Source organism: Antechinus flavipes, chromosome 4 (assembly GCF_016432865.1).
Source record: "Antechinus flavipes isolate AdamAnt ecotype Samford, QLD, Australia chromosome 4, AdamAnt_v2, whole genome shotgun sequence".
Taxonomy (NCBI): domain Eukaryota; kingdom Metazoa; phylum Chordata; class Mammalia; order Dasyuromorphia; family Dasyuridae; genus Antechinus; species Antechinus flavipes.
In genome coordinates this window covers 144,921,254-144,935,880 of record NC_067401.1, presented here as the reverse complement: position 1 = coordinate 144,935,880, position 14,627 = coordinate 144,921,254, and the positions used below count along the sequence as shown (strand labels likewise).

Here is a 14,627-nt window from a genome sequence, read left to right as displayed (position 1 = left end):
ATATATGAAGGAAGGCAGCCTTTCAATGCTAGATTTCAAATTATATTACAACTTGGCAATCATCAAAAAAATCTATATTATTGGCTAAGAAATAGGGTTATGGGTTAATGGAATAAACTAAATCCACAATAAACAGTAACATGATGATTCAGTGCTTGGCAAACCCAAAGCTCCAAGCTTTTGGGATGAGAACTATTTGACAAAAACTGCTGGAAAAAATTTGAAAATCATCTACCAGAAATTAGGTATAGACCAACATCTCACACTGGAAACCAAGATAAAGTCAAAATGGTATATGATTTAGACTTAACAGGTTGACACACATATAAAAACATGAAAATGTTTTTCTGGCAGACCACCAATATGGGAACAATTTATGATCAAAGAAAAGATAAAAAAGAATCATAGGACATACAATGGATAATTTTTATTGCATTATATTAAAATGGGTTTACACAAACAAAAGCAATGCAGTCAAAATTAGAATGAAAGCAAGAAACGAGTGAGGGAGTTTACAAGAAGTTTCTCTGGTTAAGGGAAATTTCTAATTTCTCTTTTTTTAATTTTATTATAGCATTTTATTAACAAAATATATGCATGGATAATTTTTCAACATTGACCCTTGCAAAATCTTCTGTTCCAAATTCTCCCTTCCTTCCCCTCATCCCCTTCCCTAGATGGCAGGTAGTCCACTAAATGTTAAATATGTTACAATATATGTTAAATCCAATATATATGTACACATTTATATAGTTATCTTGCTACACACACACACACACACACACACACACACACACAAATCTGATCTAGAAAGAAAAAAAAAAACCTGAGAAAGAAAACATTTAGTTTCCAATCTCTTTCTGGTCTATTTTCCCTTGGTCTTTTATTGAATGTAATTTTTTTGCATCGTGATTTGAAAAAAAATGCATTTACTATTTCTGCCTTTCTGCATTTGATTTTGAGGTCTTTATGTCCTAATATATGGTCAATTTTTGTATAGGTTTCATGAACTGCTGTGAAGAAAGTACACTCCTTTTTGTCCCCATTCAATTTTCCCCAAAGAGCTATCATATCTAGTTTTTCTAACATTCTATTTGCCTCTTTAACTTCTTTCTTATTTATTTTGTGGTTTGATTTATCTAGTTCTGAGAGAGCAAGGTTGAGATCTCCCACTATCATAGTTTTGTTGTCTGTCTCTTATAGTGACTCTCTTAATTTCTCCTTTAGGAATTTAGATGCTATACCACTTGATGCATATATGTTTAATATTCATATTGCTTCATTATCTTTGGTACACTTTAGCAAGATATAGTTCCCTTCCTTATCTCTTTCAATTATATCAATTTTTGGTTTTACTTGATCTGAGATCAGGATGACTATCCCTTTTTTACTTCACCTGAAACATGACAGATTCTGCTCCAGCCTTGTACCTTTACACTGTATGTATCACTCTGCTTTAAATGTGTTTTTTGTAAACAACATATTGTAGCATTCTGGCTTTTAATCCAGTCTGTTATCCGCTTATGTTTTATGGGAGAGTTCACCCCATTCACATTTACAAATAAAACTATTAATTCTGTATTTCCTGTCATTTTATTAATCCCAAATTATACTTTTCTCTTTCCTTTTCCCCTTTCCCACCTCCCCAGTATTTTATTTATGAGCACTATTTGCCTCAAGCAATTCTCCCCACTTAAGAGACTCTCCCCCTTTCTTATACCTTTCCCCTGCTAGTTCTGTTTTCTCCTATATTTAGCCTACTCCTTCCTTTTCCCCCTTTCCCCACCCACTTTTCTATAAGGTAAGAGATATTTCTCAGTTAAACCAAATATGTCTAATATTTTTTTCTTTGAGCTAAATCTGATGAGAGTAAGATTCACGCAATGTTCGTCCCTCTCCCTTCTTTCCCTCAAATATAATAGGTTTCCTTTGCCACTTTGTGATATATAATTTCCCTCATCTTATCTCCACTTTCCCCTTTTTCTGGTACAATGCTCTTTCTATCTCTAGTTTCTTTTTTATATTAAAACAGTAAAATAAATTATACATGTACTCTTTATGTATACCCATACCAGAAATACACTTCTCAAGAGTTTTTTTTTTTTTTAACCTTTTTATGCTTCTCTTGAGTTCTATATTTGGAGGTCAAATTTTTTGTTTAGCTCTGCTCTTTTCATCAGAAATAAATGGAATTCACCTATTTCATTGAATGCCCATCTTCTTCCCTGGAAGAAAATGCTCAGTTTAGCTGAGTAGTTTATTCTTGGCTGTCTTCCAAGTTCCTTTGCCTTTCAGTATATCAGATTCCAGGCACTTTGATCCTTTAAAGTGGAAGCTGCTAGATCCTGGGTAATCCGGATTGTGGCTCCTCAATATTTGAATTGTTTTTTTCTCTCTGCTTGTAATATTCTTTCCTTGGTCAGATAGTTCTGAAATTTAGCCACAATATTCCTTGGAGTTTTAATTTTGGGAGTCTCTTTCAAGAGGTGTTCGGTGAATTCTTTCAATGGTTATTTTACCTTCTGATTCTATGACATGAAGACAGTTCTCTTTGATGATTTCCTAAAAAATGGTGTGTAGGCTCTTTTTTTCATCATGGTTTTCAGGGAGTCCAATAATCCTTAGATTGTTTCTCCTAAATCTATTTTCCAGGTCAGTTTTTCCAAGTAGTTATTATACTTTTTTTCTATTTTTCATTTTTTTGATTTGTTTGACTGATTCTTGATGTCTCATTGAGTCATTCATTCCCATTTCTTTGGTTCTGATTTTTAATGAATTATTTTCTTCATTTGCTTTTTTTTACTTCTTTTTGTATTTGTCCAATTGAGTTGTTTTGATCTATGGAATTTTTTTTCCATTTCACAAATTCTGTTTTCCTGGGAGTTATTTACCTTTCTCATTTCATAAATTCTGTTTTTCAGGGAGTAGTTTTTCCATTTGGTCAATCTATCTTTTAATGAGTTATATGCGTTGGATGTTTTATAACTTCTCTGTTGATCTAGTGGCTTGCAGCCAGGGCAGAGTAGCCGACACTGCTGTAGAATCCTCCCCCTATATTCTCTACTGCATGGAGCATGCACTACCCCACGACCCCGCCTGGGTCTACACAGCATGCACTGGCTCTGTGCTTGGCCTGCTTGAGCCTGGCCACTTCCCTCCATGCCTAAACAAAACAGACTTTCTGGCTTTCTTCAAAATTATCTTCTGCTGGTAATTTGTTGCACTCCCAATATTCGTGGATTCTGCCAGTCCAGAACTACTTCAGAAGCTAGATTTGGGAATTAGCTGAGGGTCATGGGAGGAGATCAGAAAGAAGCCCTCCAGAAAAAAGCATATGTCCTCTCTGCCATCTTGGCTCTGCCCCATCCCCACCCCCAATTTCTAATTTCTTAAATACTCAAATATTTCATTGCTAGGAATATGTCCCCTCTCCCAAAAAAGGGAGATTCTATAGTCATCAAAATATTTACAGGATCACTTTGTGTAACAGCAAAGAAGTAGATGCCCTTCAATGGGGAAAAGGATAAAAAAAATTATGAGTGTAACAGAATATAACAGTGATGTATGATGTATCCTTTTCATATTTAATGGATAACATGTTTAATCATCAGTCCTCTGGAATATCATATGTTCATTGTATTGATCTTAGTTCTTATAACTTTTTAAGGTGTCTGGTTTTACAATTTGTTATTGTACAAATTGTTCTGATTCTATTCTTTTTTTTCCCATTAAAACTTACTAAAAATCCTTTTTATTTTTATTTTAATATTTTAATATTAATGTTATAGTATAAATTGTTCTTCTGGTTTTATTTTTTTTTACTTCATTCTGTATCAGTTCATCAAGTCTTTTTGAAATCATGTACAACACTGATATTTCACATACCACAATTTACTCAGTTATTCGTCAACTAACAGACATCTCTTTAACTTCCAATTTTTGTCACCATAAAAAATAGAAATAATTTTGTATATAAAGGCCTTTTTCCTTTTTCTTCTCTTCAGTATATAAAGCTAGAAGTGGTGTAACCGGAACAAAAGGCATGTACTATTGTCATTTTTTGGTATATAATTCCAAATTGCTTTCCAGAATGCTTTTCCATAAGTCCAAAACATCAGTGTGTCCATATACTCCCCATCTACTCCATTCTGCTCATCTTTGTCATTCTAATGTGTGACACAGAATCTCAGAATTGCTTTAATTGTCATTTCTCTAATTAGAAGTGATTTGGAGCATTTTTTTCATACAACTATTGATAATCTGGATTTTTTCCTTCATGTTCATATCCGTAAGATCATTTATCAATTGGAAATGGCAATTTTATTATGAATTTGAAATAGTTCCTCATATATCTTGGAAATAAATTCTGTAACTGAGAAACTGCAAAGAAATTTTCCTAGTTAATTATTTCTTTCTTAAACTTTGCTTTATTTGATTAATGAAAAAACATTTTACGTATTCAAAATTATTTGTTTTCTATTCTGTGACCTTCTTTATCTTGTTTGAGCACGAAATTTTCTCTTATCCATATATTTTCTAGATTTCTTTTAATATATTTTTCATTTCTTTATGATGTATCCTTTTCATATTTAAGTCATGTTCCCTTTTAAAATTTATTTTTGTATAATAAGTGTATTCTAAATTGAATCTCTCTCATATCAATATCCAATTTTCCCAGCAGTTTTTATCAAATAGTGCTTATTCCAGTTCTTGGGATCACTGTTTTAAGTAAAACTGGGATATCAGATTCATTTACTTCCGTATGTTACACATTTAAACTGTGTCCCTGATCAATCTTCTTTTTAACGAGTATCAAATTATTTTATTAATTATTACTTGGTGATATAGTTTGAAATCTTGTACTGCTGAGACCTCTTAATTCTTATTTCTTTTCATTTATTCTCTTTGGATTATGGAGGAGTTTTTTCCTCCACATGAATTTTGTTATTTTTTTCCTAATTTTTAAAAGTAATCCTTTGTTCATCTGATTAGGATAATATGAAATAAGTTAATTAATTTTGATTTAGGTAGCACTGTCAATTATTCTGGTTTATCCTACACATGAACAATTTATGTTTTTCCGATTATTTAAGTATGTTTATTTGTATAAATAATTAGTTGTATTTATAAAGATCTTATGCATATCTTAGAAAGTAGACTCCCAAGAATTTTGCACATTCTGTAGTCATTTTCAATGGCTATTTTCCTATTTCTTCTTGTTGGGTTTTGTTTGTATTACCTAGAAATGCTATGTGATTTCAGTGAATCTATTTTATATTTTCTTTTATATTTATTAATTGTTTCAATTAAATTTTTACTTGACTTTTTAGGATTCTTTAAGTATACCATCATATCATCAGCAAAAACTAATAATTTTGTTTCTTCAAAACTTACTGTTATTCCTTCAGTTTGTTTGGTCTTATTGCTTGAATCTGCATTTTAGTATTATGTATAATAGGAAATAGTGCATGCACATCCTTGTTTTACCCTTGATTTTTACTGACAAAGGAGTCTAATTTATTTCAATTAAAAATAATGGTAGCTCTTGATTTTAGATATACACCATTAATCATTTTAATGAAAGATATTTACATTTGTTTTCTATTGTTTTAATCAAAATTACTGCATTTTGTCAAAAGCTTTTTTCTGCCTATGTTTTTTGTTGATTTTTTGAAATTAATGATTATTTAAGCTTAAGTTTTCTTAATATTAAGCCAACCCTGTAAATCCAACCCAATCATACAGTATAATCTTTGTAATATGTTTAATCTCTTTGATAATATTTTCTTTAAAATTTTTGCATTATTTCCTTTAGAAATATTAGGCTACAATTTTCTTTTTCTGTTTTGATTCTCTCTAGTTTATATATTAAGATTGTTTCTGTGTCATAAAAGGATCTCTTGATATTTTTTGCAAATGATTTATATGACATTAGATTTTATTTTTCTTTGAATGTCTGATACAATTCACTTGCAAAAATTTATCCAGTCCTGGAATTTTTTTTTTGAAACTTTATTTATGACTTGGGTTGCTTAAATTCTCTAAAACTTATGGTGTCTGTTTGAGTATTTTAAAGTTTTGAAAATATCCATTTATTTGAAATAAGTTATTCTTGTTGGCATATATGTGAGTAAAACAGTGTCTACTGACTTTTAAAAAAAACTTTTACTTTTTTTTTTATTTCTTCAATATTTGTTGTGAATTCTTTCATTTTTGTACTGGTGATTTCATTTTATTCTGTCAAAGTTCTTTTTCATTATAATGCTGTTATTGTATAAATTGTTCTCCTAGGAGTTCTAGAGGCACAGCCAAGATGGCAGAGTAAAGCCAGGAAGCTGCTCAAGCTTTCCAGTTTTCTCAAAAACTACATGAAATCCAGCTTCTGAATAGAGCCTGATGGAATGAAAACATTCTCCATCTCAAGATAGATCAGAAAGACTTCAAGAACGGTCAGTTTCACCAGAGTGAAAGGGGTGTTCCACCCAGCTCAAATAATGTCTGGGAGAGCAAGTGAGAGGGTCTGAGCAACTGAGATTCTCTATCTTGGCTCAGAAGCAGAGTAGACCAATAGGGCAGCCTCCAGTCCCAGCACAGAAGTCAAATTGTCAGCCTAGGAAACCAGATTGTTGCCTGGAGAGAGCAGGTAGAGCTATTTCCTTGCTGTGAGCAAGACTAAATACAAGGAGCCCTGTGTTATAAGTCAAGGTTCAGAGCAGCACAAAAAGCTTGGGACAATGCTCCCTGTGCCCCAGGAGTAGAGCTTCACCTTAAAAATTACAAAATGAAGAGAAAGAAATTAAGAAAATTAGCAAGAAACAGAAAGAAATTTAACCACAAAAAGTTACTATGGGGAGAGGTGTTATGGGAGTAACCTGCTAGTGGCTGCTGGGGAATTAGATCCAGCAGAATAGATCCCTTCATGTGAGAGGATGATAACAATACAAGGAGACTGAGAGGCAGCTGTATTCTCTGACCTCTTTCCTCTTCCCCCTTGCTTCCAATTTATTTCATTCCCAATCCACAAGCAACATCTGAATCAGTAAAGGCTGATTTTCAATTCCTTCAGTAATGTTATGATTCATACCTGTGGAGGCTTTCAGAGAATCATTCTGCCCCTTCACACTTAGGTGTGGTCCTTAACAATTCCCCATTTTTTGTTTTTTAGGAACATGATTATTTTCCCCTCAACAGCATGATCAGTAAGTTTGTCCAATATTGTGAAGCTGCTGTTATCTGTGACCACATGTTAAGGAATGCAAACAGCACTGTCAAAGTTTTTCTGTCCTATTCCTCTGGATGACTATAGGTTGAAACACTACAGCAGGTGTTGAATCTTGTTAGATGTCATGGAGGCAAACTCTCCGACAAATGGAAAAGTAGGCATGTAGTCAGAGTAGGCATTTTTCATAAGTCCCTCATCAGTCTCCTGGCTCAGCCCTTTGATGATTGGCCCATTTTAATTACCCCCACTGAAAAACTCTTACCAGGTCTGTTCTCCTTTCCTTCCCAGCGAATTATTGAAGGCACTCTCTTGGGAGTATCCTACTCACAAACAGCTCTGAAGTACTGCTGCTTCTTTATTTGTCGTATTTCTTGTGTCCTTGTTCAGGCGCCATTTGTTACAGGAACAACCTGCTAGTAGCTGCTAGTGATCTAATTCTGACCAGCAGAATAGATAGATCCCTTCAGTGAGAGGGGACTGAGAGGCAGTTGCATTTTCTGACCTCTCTCCTTTTCCTCTTTGCCTCCAATTTATTTCATTCCTAATCCACATGCAACATCTGAATCAGTAAAGGCTGATTTGCAATTCCTTCAGGGGTGCTATGATTCACAGTTTTGGGGATTTTCAAAGAATTGATCTTCTTCTTCACACTTAGGTGTGGTCCCTAACAGACAGGGAAGACCAAAACACCAACTTGGACAAGAACAACTACCCACATGGGAAATCTCAAAAAATGATATGAATTAGTCTCAAGCCCAAAGAGGCTTTCTGGAAATGCTCACAAGAGATTTTAATAAAAGAGGGAGAAGAAAAAATTGGGAAAAGAAATGAGAGGTATGAGAGAGTCAACAGACTGGAAAAGAAAATCAATTCCTTACAAAACACAATTGGCCAAATGCGAAAGAAAAAAAAAATCCACTGGGGAAAAAAACAATATCTGAAAAAGTAAAATCAATGAACTTTAAAAAGAGATACAAACGCTAACTAAAGAAAATCACACATTTAAAACTAGAACTGGGCAAATGGAAGCCAATGACTATGAGACATCAAGAATAAGTCAAACTAAAAAGAATGAAAAAATGGAAGAAAATGTAAAATACTTCATTGGAAAAAAAGCCAACCTACAAAATAGATCCAGGAAAAACAATTGAACAAATTAATGGTCAACTTGAGGATCACAACCAAAAAAAGAGTCTGGATAGCATTCTTCAAGAGATTATCAAGGAAAACTGCCCTGATATATTAAAACCAGAGGGCAAAATGGTCATTGAAAGAGTCCATTTATCACTCCTACAAGGGATTCCACAAGAAAAACACCAAGAAACATTATTGAAAAACTCCAGAACTATTATCTCAAGGAAAAATACTACAAGCTGCCAGAAAAAAAAAAAAAAAAACAATTCAACTATCAAGGAACGGTGGTCAGGATTACCCAGAATCTGGCAGCTTCCACAATAAAGGATCAGGAAGCCTGGAATACGATATTGCAGAAGGTAAAGGACCTGAGATTACAACCAAAAAACAATTACTTGATGAGACTTAGCATCATCTTTCAGGGGAGGAGATGGCTCTTCAATAAAATAAGAGACTTTCAATCATCTCTACTGAAAAAAAAACTACAACAGAAAATCTGATCTTCAAACAGGTGACTGAAGAGACACATAGAAATGTAAATAGGAAGGAAAAAAATTATTTAAAGGTTAACTTTTACATTCCTAGATAGGAAAAATGATATTTGTAACTCTTGAGAACTGTATTGTTTTGTTGGGGCAGTTAAAGGGGGCATACATAGATGGTGGGTGTGGGTGTCAACTGACTCTGATGTGATGATATTAAATATATATATATATTATATATATATATATATATATATATATATATATATATATATATATGAAATGGGAAAAGGATTGTACTGGGAAAAGAGTAAAGGGAAAGTAAAATGGGATTAGATCACACAAGAGACACAAAAGACCTAATACAACAGAGGGAAAGAAGGGAAGGCGATGAATACTGTATGAAGCTTAATTTAAGCAGTTTTAGCTCAAACAGGAAAAAATATATTCAGTCAATTTGGTAAAGAAATTTATCTTATCTTGTAAGGAAGTAGGAAGAGAAAGGGGAAAGAAAAGGGAAGGGCTGAATAGAAGGGAAGACAGAAACATTAGGAGAAAGAGGCAAGAGAAAAAAGGAAGGGTAATAAAAGGGAAGGCAGGTTGAGAGCAGGGTGGATTAGAAACAAAATACTACTGAGGGAAAGGGTGGAAAAAGAGAACTAAAGTATATATAGAAGGGAAAAATAGGATGAAGGGAAATACACAGTTGCTAATCATATCTGTGAATGTGAATAGGATGAACTCTCCCATAAAAGGGAAGCAAATAGCAGGATGGATTAAAAACCAATATCCTACAATAGGTTATTTAAAAGAAACATATATGAAGAAAAGAGATACAAATAGAGTAAAGGTAAAAGGTCAGAGCAGAATTTATTATGCTTTAGCTCAAACCAAAAAGGCAGGAGTAGCAATTCTGATCTCAGATAAAACAAAAGTAAAATTATATCTAATTAAAAGAGAAAAGGAAGGAAACTATATCTTGTTAAAGGATACCATTGAAAATGAAGTAGTAGTGATACTAAAGGTATATGCATCAACTGGTAAAGCATCCAAATTCTCAGAGAAGTTAAGCCAGTTTAAGGAAGAAATAGACAGCAAAATTATACTAGTGAGAAACCTCAACTTCCCCTCTCAGAATCAGATAAATCTAACCACAAAATAAATAAGAAAGAACTAGGGAGGTTAATAGAATCTTTGAAAACTTAGCTGTGACAGATCTCTGGAGAAAACCCAAAGAGGGATAGAAAGGAGTATATCTTTTTCTCAGAAGTACATGGCACCTACTCAAAAACTGACAATGTATTAGAGCATAAAAAAACCTCATAATCAAATGCAGAAAGGCAGGAGTACTAAATACTTCCTTTTCAGATCACAATGCAAGAAAAATTATATTAAATAAAGGGCCAACGAAAGACAGACTAAAAATCAACTGAAAATTAAATAATCTAATTCCAAAGAATGAGTGGGTCAAATAAATCATAGAAACAATCAATAATTTCATCCAAGAGAATGACAATAATAAGACAACATACCAAAACCTATGGGATGTAGCTAAAGCAGTTCTTAAGGGAAACTTTATCTCTCTAAATGGTTACATGAATAAAATAGAAAAAGAGGAGATCAATGAATTTAGCATGCAAATAAAAAAGCTAGTGAAAAAAAAAAACAAATTAAAACCCCCCAATTAAATACCAAATTTAAAATTCTGAAACTCAAAAGAGAGGTTAATAAAATTGAAACTATTGAAACTAATTAATAAAACTATGAGTTGCCTGTATGAAAAAAACAACCAAATGACAAACCTTTGGTTAATTTGATTAGAAAAAGGAAAGAAAAAAACCAAATTACTGGCATTAAAAATTAAATGGGTGAACTTGCCACCAACAAAGAAGAAACTAAAGCAATAAATAAGAGCTATTTTGCCCAACTGTATTCCAACAAATCTGACAATCTAATTGAATTGAATGAATATTTACAAAAATATAAATTTCCAGATTAACAAGAAAAGGAAATAAATTACTTAAATAGTCCCATTAAAAAAAAAAAGAACAATCCACTAATGACCTCCCTAAGAGAAAAATCTCCAAGGCTAGAAGGATTTACAAGTGAATTATAACAAACATTTAAAGAACAACTAATTCCAGTACTGAGTAAACTATTTTTAAAAATAAATAAAAAGGGAGTCCTGACAAATCTCTTCTATGACACAAAAATATGGTACTGATATCTAAACCAGAAAGAGACAAAACAAAGAAAGAAAATTACAGGCCAATATCCCTAATGAATATTGAGGCAAAAATGTTAAATAAAACATTAACAAAGAGATTACAATTTATCAGCAAGTAGGATTGCTGATATGACCAAGTAAGACTTATACCAGGAATGTAAGGCTAGTTCAATATCAGGAAAAGTATTGCCCTAATTGACCGTATCAATAACAATACTAACAGAAATCATATAATAACTCTCAACAGATGCAGAAAAAACTTTTGACAATGTATAGCACCCATTCCTATAAAAATACTAGAGAGCATAGGAATAAAGGGAGTTTTCCTTAAAATGATAAACAGCATCTATCTAAAACCATTAGCAAACATTATTTATAATGGGAGAAGCCAAATGCATTTCCAATAAGATCAGGAATGAAACAAGAATGCCCATTATCACCACTATTTTTCAATATTGTACTAGAAATGTTGGCTTTTCCAATGAGGGAAAAAAAGAATTTAAAGGAATTAAAGCAGGCAATAAGGAGATAAAACCATCATTCTTTGCAGATGATATGATGGTATACTTAAAAGACTCTTAGAGAATCACCCAAAAATCTACTTGAGACAATTAAAAGCCTTAGCAAAGTTGCAGGATATAAAATAACCCAAACAAATGATCAGTATTTCTATATGCTACTAACAAAGCCCAGCAGTGGGAGATAGGAAATGGAATTTAAATAGATTTTAAAATAACTGTTGCCAAAATTAAGTATTTGGGTGTCTGCTTGCCAAAACAAACCCAAGATCTCCATAACCACAATTATAAAACACTTCTCACACAAATAAAGTCAGATTTAAACAAAATTGAAAAAATATCAATTGCTCATGAGTAGGCTGAGCTAATATAAAAATGACAAGTCTACCTAAAGTGGTCTACTTGTTCGGCGCCATATCAATCAAATTGCCAAAAAATTATTTTATAGAGCTAGAAAAAATAAAAACAAAATTCATCTGGAAGAACAAAAAGTCAAGAATATCAAGGGAATTGATGGGAAAAAAATACAAAAGACAATGGCCTAGCAGTACCACACTTAAAACTCTATTATAAAGTAGCACTCAGAATGCTGGATCAGTGGAACAGGTTAGATACACAAGACACAATAATCAATGACTATAGAAATCTAGTATTTGACAAATCTCAAAACTCTAGTTTAAAGGATAAGAACTCACTATTTAACAAAAATTGCTGGGAAAACCAGAAAATAATATGTCAGAAACTCAGCATATAATTATACTTCATACTGCCCCATACCAAAATAAGGTTAAAATGGGTACATGATTTAGGTAGGCATAAACAGTAATATGATAAGCAAATTAGGTGAGTAATGGATTGTTTACCTATCAGATCACTGGAGGAGGGAAGAATATATAGCCACAGAAGAACTAGTTTGTATCCCAAAGAAATCATAAAAGAAAAAAAGGACACATGGGCAAAAATGTTTGTAGTAATTCTTTTTGTGGTGGCAAGATTAGAAAATGAATAGACAGCCATTAATTGGAGAGTGGTGAATAAGAAAATAATAGAATATTATTGTTCTATAAAAATTATGAACAAGCTGATTTTTTAAAGGCCTGAAAAGATTTACATGTATGAATGCTGAGTTAAACAAGAACCAGGAAAACACTACACAGTAATAGCAAGATTATGCAAAGATCAACTAGGACAGACTTGGTTCTTCTCCACACTTCAATGATGCAAAGCAATACCAATAAACTTCAGATGCAAAAACTCCACCTATATCTAGAGAAAGAACTATTGAGACTGAATATAAATCAACACATGCTATTTTCACTTTTTTTCCTTGTTTGTTTTTTCTCTTGTGGTTTTTCCCTTTTGTTCTGATTTTTCTCTCCCAACATGAGTCATAAGGAATTTTTTTTTTAAATGAATGTGTATGTATAACCAAAAATTTTTTTTAAAATACAAAAATAAAAAATAAATTGTTCTCCAAATTCTGCTCACTTCTTTGAGGTACAAGCTTCAAAATATATAACAGATCAAAAAGCTATGCACAGTATAATTACTTTTTGTTATAAATACTGTTCCACTTCCAAATGACTGGACTATTTCACAGCTCTACCAACAATGCATCTGTGTGTCTCTTTTCTCCACAATCCCTCCAATACTTGTTATTTTCTTCTTTTCTCATCTTTGTCAATCTGATGAATGTGATGAATGTTTTGATTCACATTTCTCTAATTATTAATGATTTGGAATATTTTTCATAAAGTCATTAATTGCTTGGAACTCTTTCTTGAAAATTGTTAACATCTATTTGCTTGCATTTTGTTTTCTTTCTCAGTTTTTCTTTTCCTTCCTTCTTGATCTGATTTTTCTTGTGCAGCAAGATAACTGTATAAATATGCATACATATATTGGATTTAACATGTATTTTAACATATTTAACATGTATTGGACTACCTGCCAGCTAGAGGAGAGGATGGGGGGAAGGAGGGGAAAATTTGGAACAAAAGGTTTTGCAAGGGTCAATGTTGGAAAAATTACCCATGCATATGCTTTGTAAATAAGAAAAAAGGAAATAAAATTGTAAACATCCTTTGACCATTTCTTTACTGAAGCATGACTTTTTGTCATATAAATTTGAAATAATTCCTTATTTATCTTGAATATAAGACCATTATCAAAGAAATTTGTTGCAAAGATTTTTTTTCCCTCAGTTACCTGTTTCCCTTCTAATTTTAACTGCATTCAATTTGGGCAAATATGTTCCTTCCACATAATCAAAATTTCCATTTTATTTCCTGTGATTCTACCATTTATTTATTCATGAGCTGTTCTCCTACTCACAACCTGAAAGGCAATTTCTTTCTTGCTCCTCTAATTTGCTTCCAATGTTACTTTTTTTGGCCTAAGTTTTATATTTGGAGATTATCTTGGTATCCAATATGAGATGAAGATCTACCTAGTTTCTGCACAATACTTATATCTTTATCCAAATAACTGGTAAAAAAAATAAAAATGTTTGGCAAAACAGAGTTAAGAATCTGGTCACTCTATTAAAGATTTCCTTCAGGTTTACATTGATTCTGATTACCCTTTCTGCATGCAGTCTGAATCCACCTAACTATACTATCATCCAACTCACATTTCTCCAGCTTGTCCACAAGGACCTCATGAGAGATTTTGTCAAATATCTTGCTGAAATCCAGGTATATTATATGCATGGTATTCCCTTGATCCCTGTCAAAAAAGGAAATGAGATTAGTCTGATATGATTTGTTCTTGGCAAATTCATTCTAGCTTACACTGATCACTTCTTTTTTTAAAAAATTAAATGTTCGCAAGTTATCCTTTAAGCAATATAGTCTGAAACTCTGTTAAGAATCAAGTTGGGCATAATGGTCTACAATTTAAAGAAATTACCTTCCTGCCTGCCTCCAGTCATTCAGCAATATGACCAATTTAGCTTTTTAATTGACTAATTTTCATTTTTAAGTGACTGATTTAATTTTTTATCTTATTCTTCAAAAAGGAAGAGGGAGCAAAAGGGAAGTGAG

At 32.5% G+C, this 14,627-nt stretch overlaps 1 protein-coding gene across 1 annotated transcript in view; it reads right to left on the bottom strand.

Moving 5' to 3' along the window:
* The window catches only part of TANC2 (tetratricopeptide repeat, ankyrin repeat and coiled-coil containing 2), a 522,665-nt gene extending 508,299 nt beyond the window's left edge, over positions 1–14,366 (bottom strand). Inside the window, exon 1 of the mRNA XM_051994951.1 lies at positions 14,216–14,366. The gene's annotated coding sequence lies outside the window, so the exon portion shown is untranslated. The remainder of the gene's footprint in view (positions 1–14,215) is intronic.
* Between the last annotated feature and the right edge of the window lie 261 nt (positions 14,367–14,627).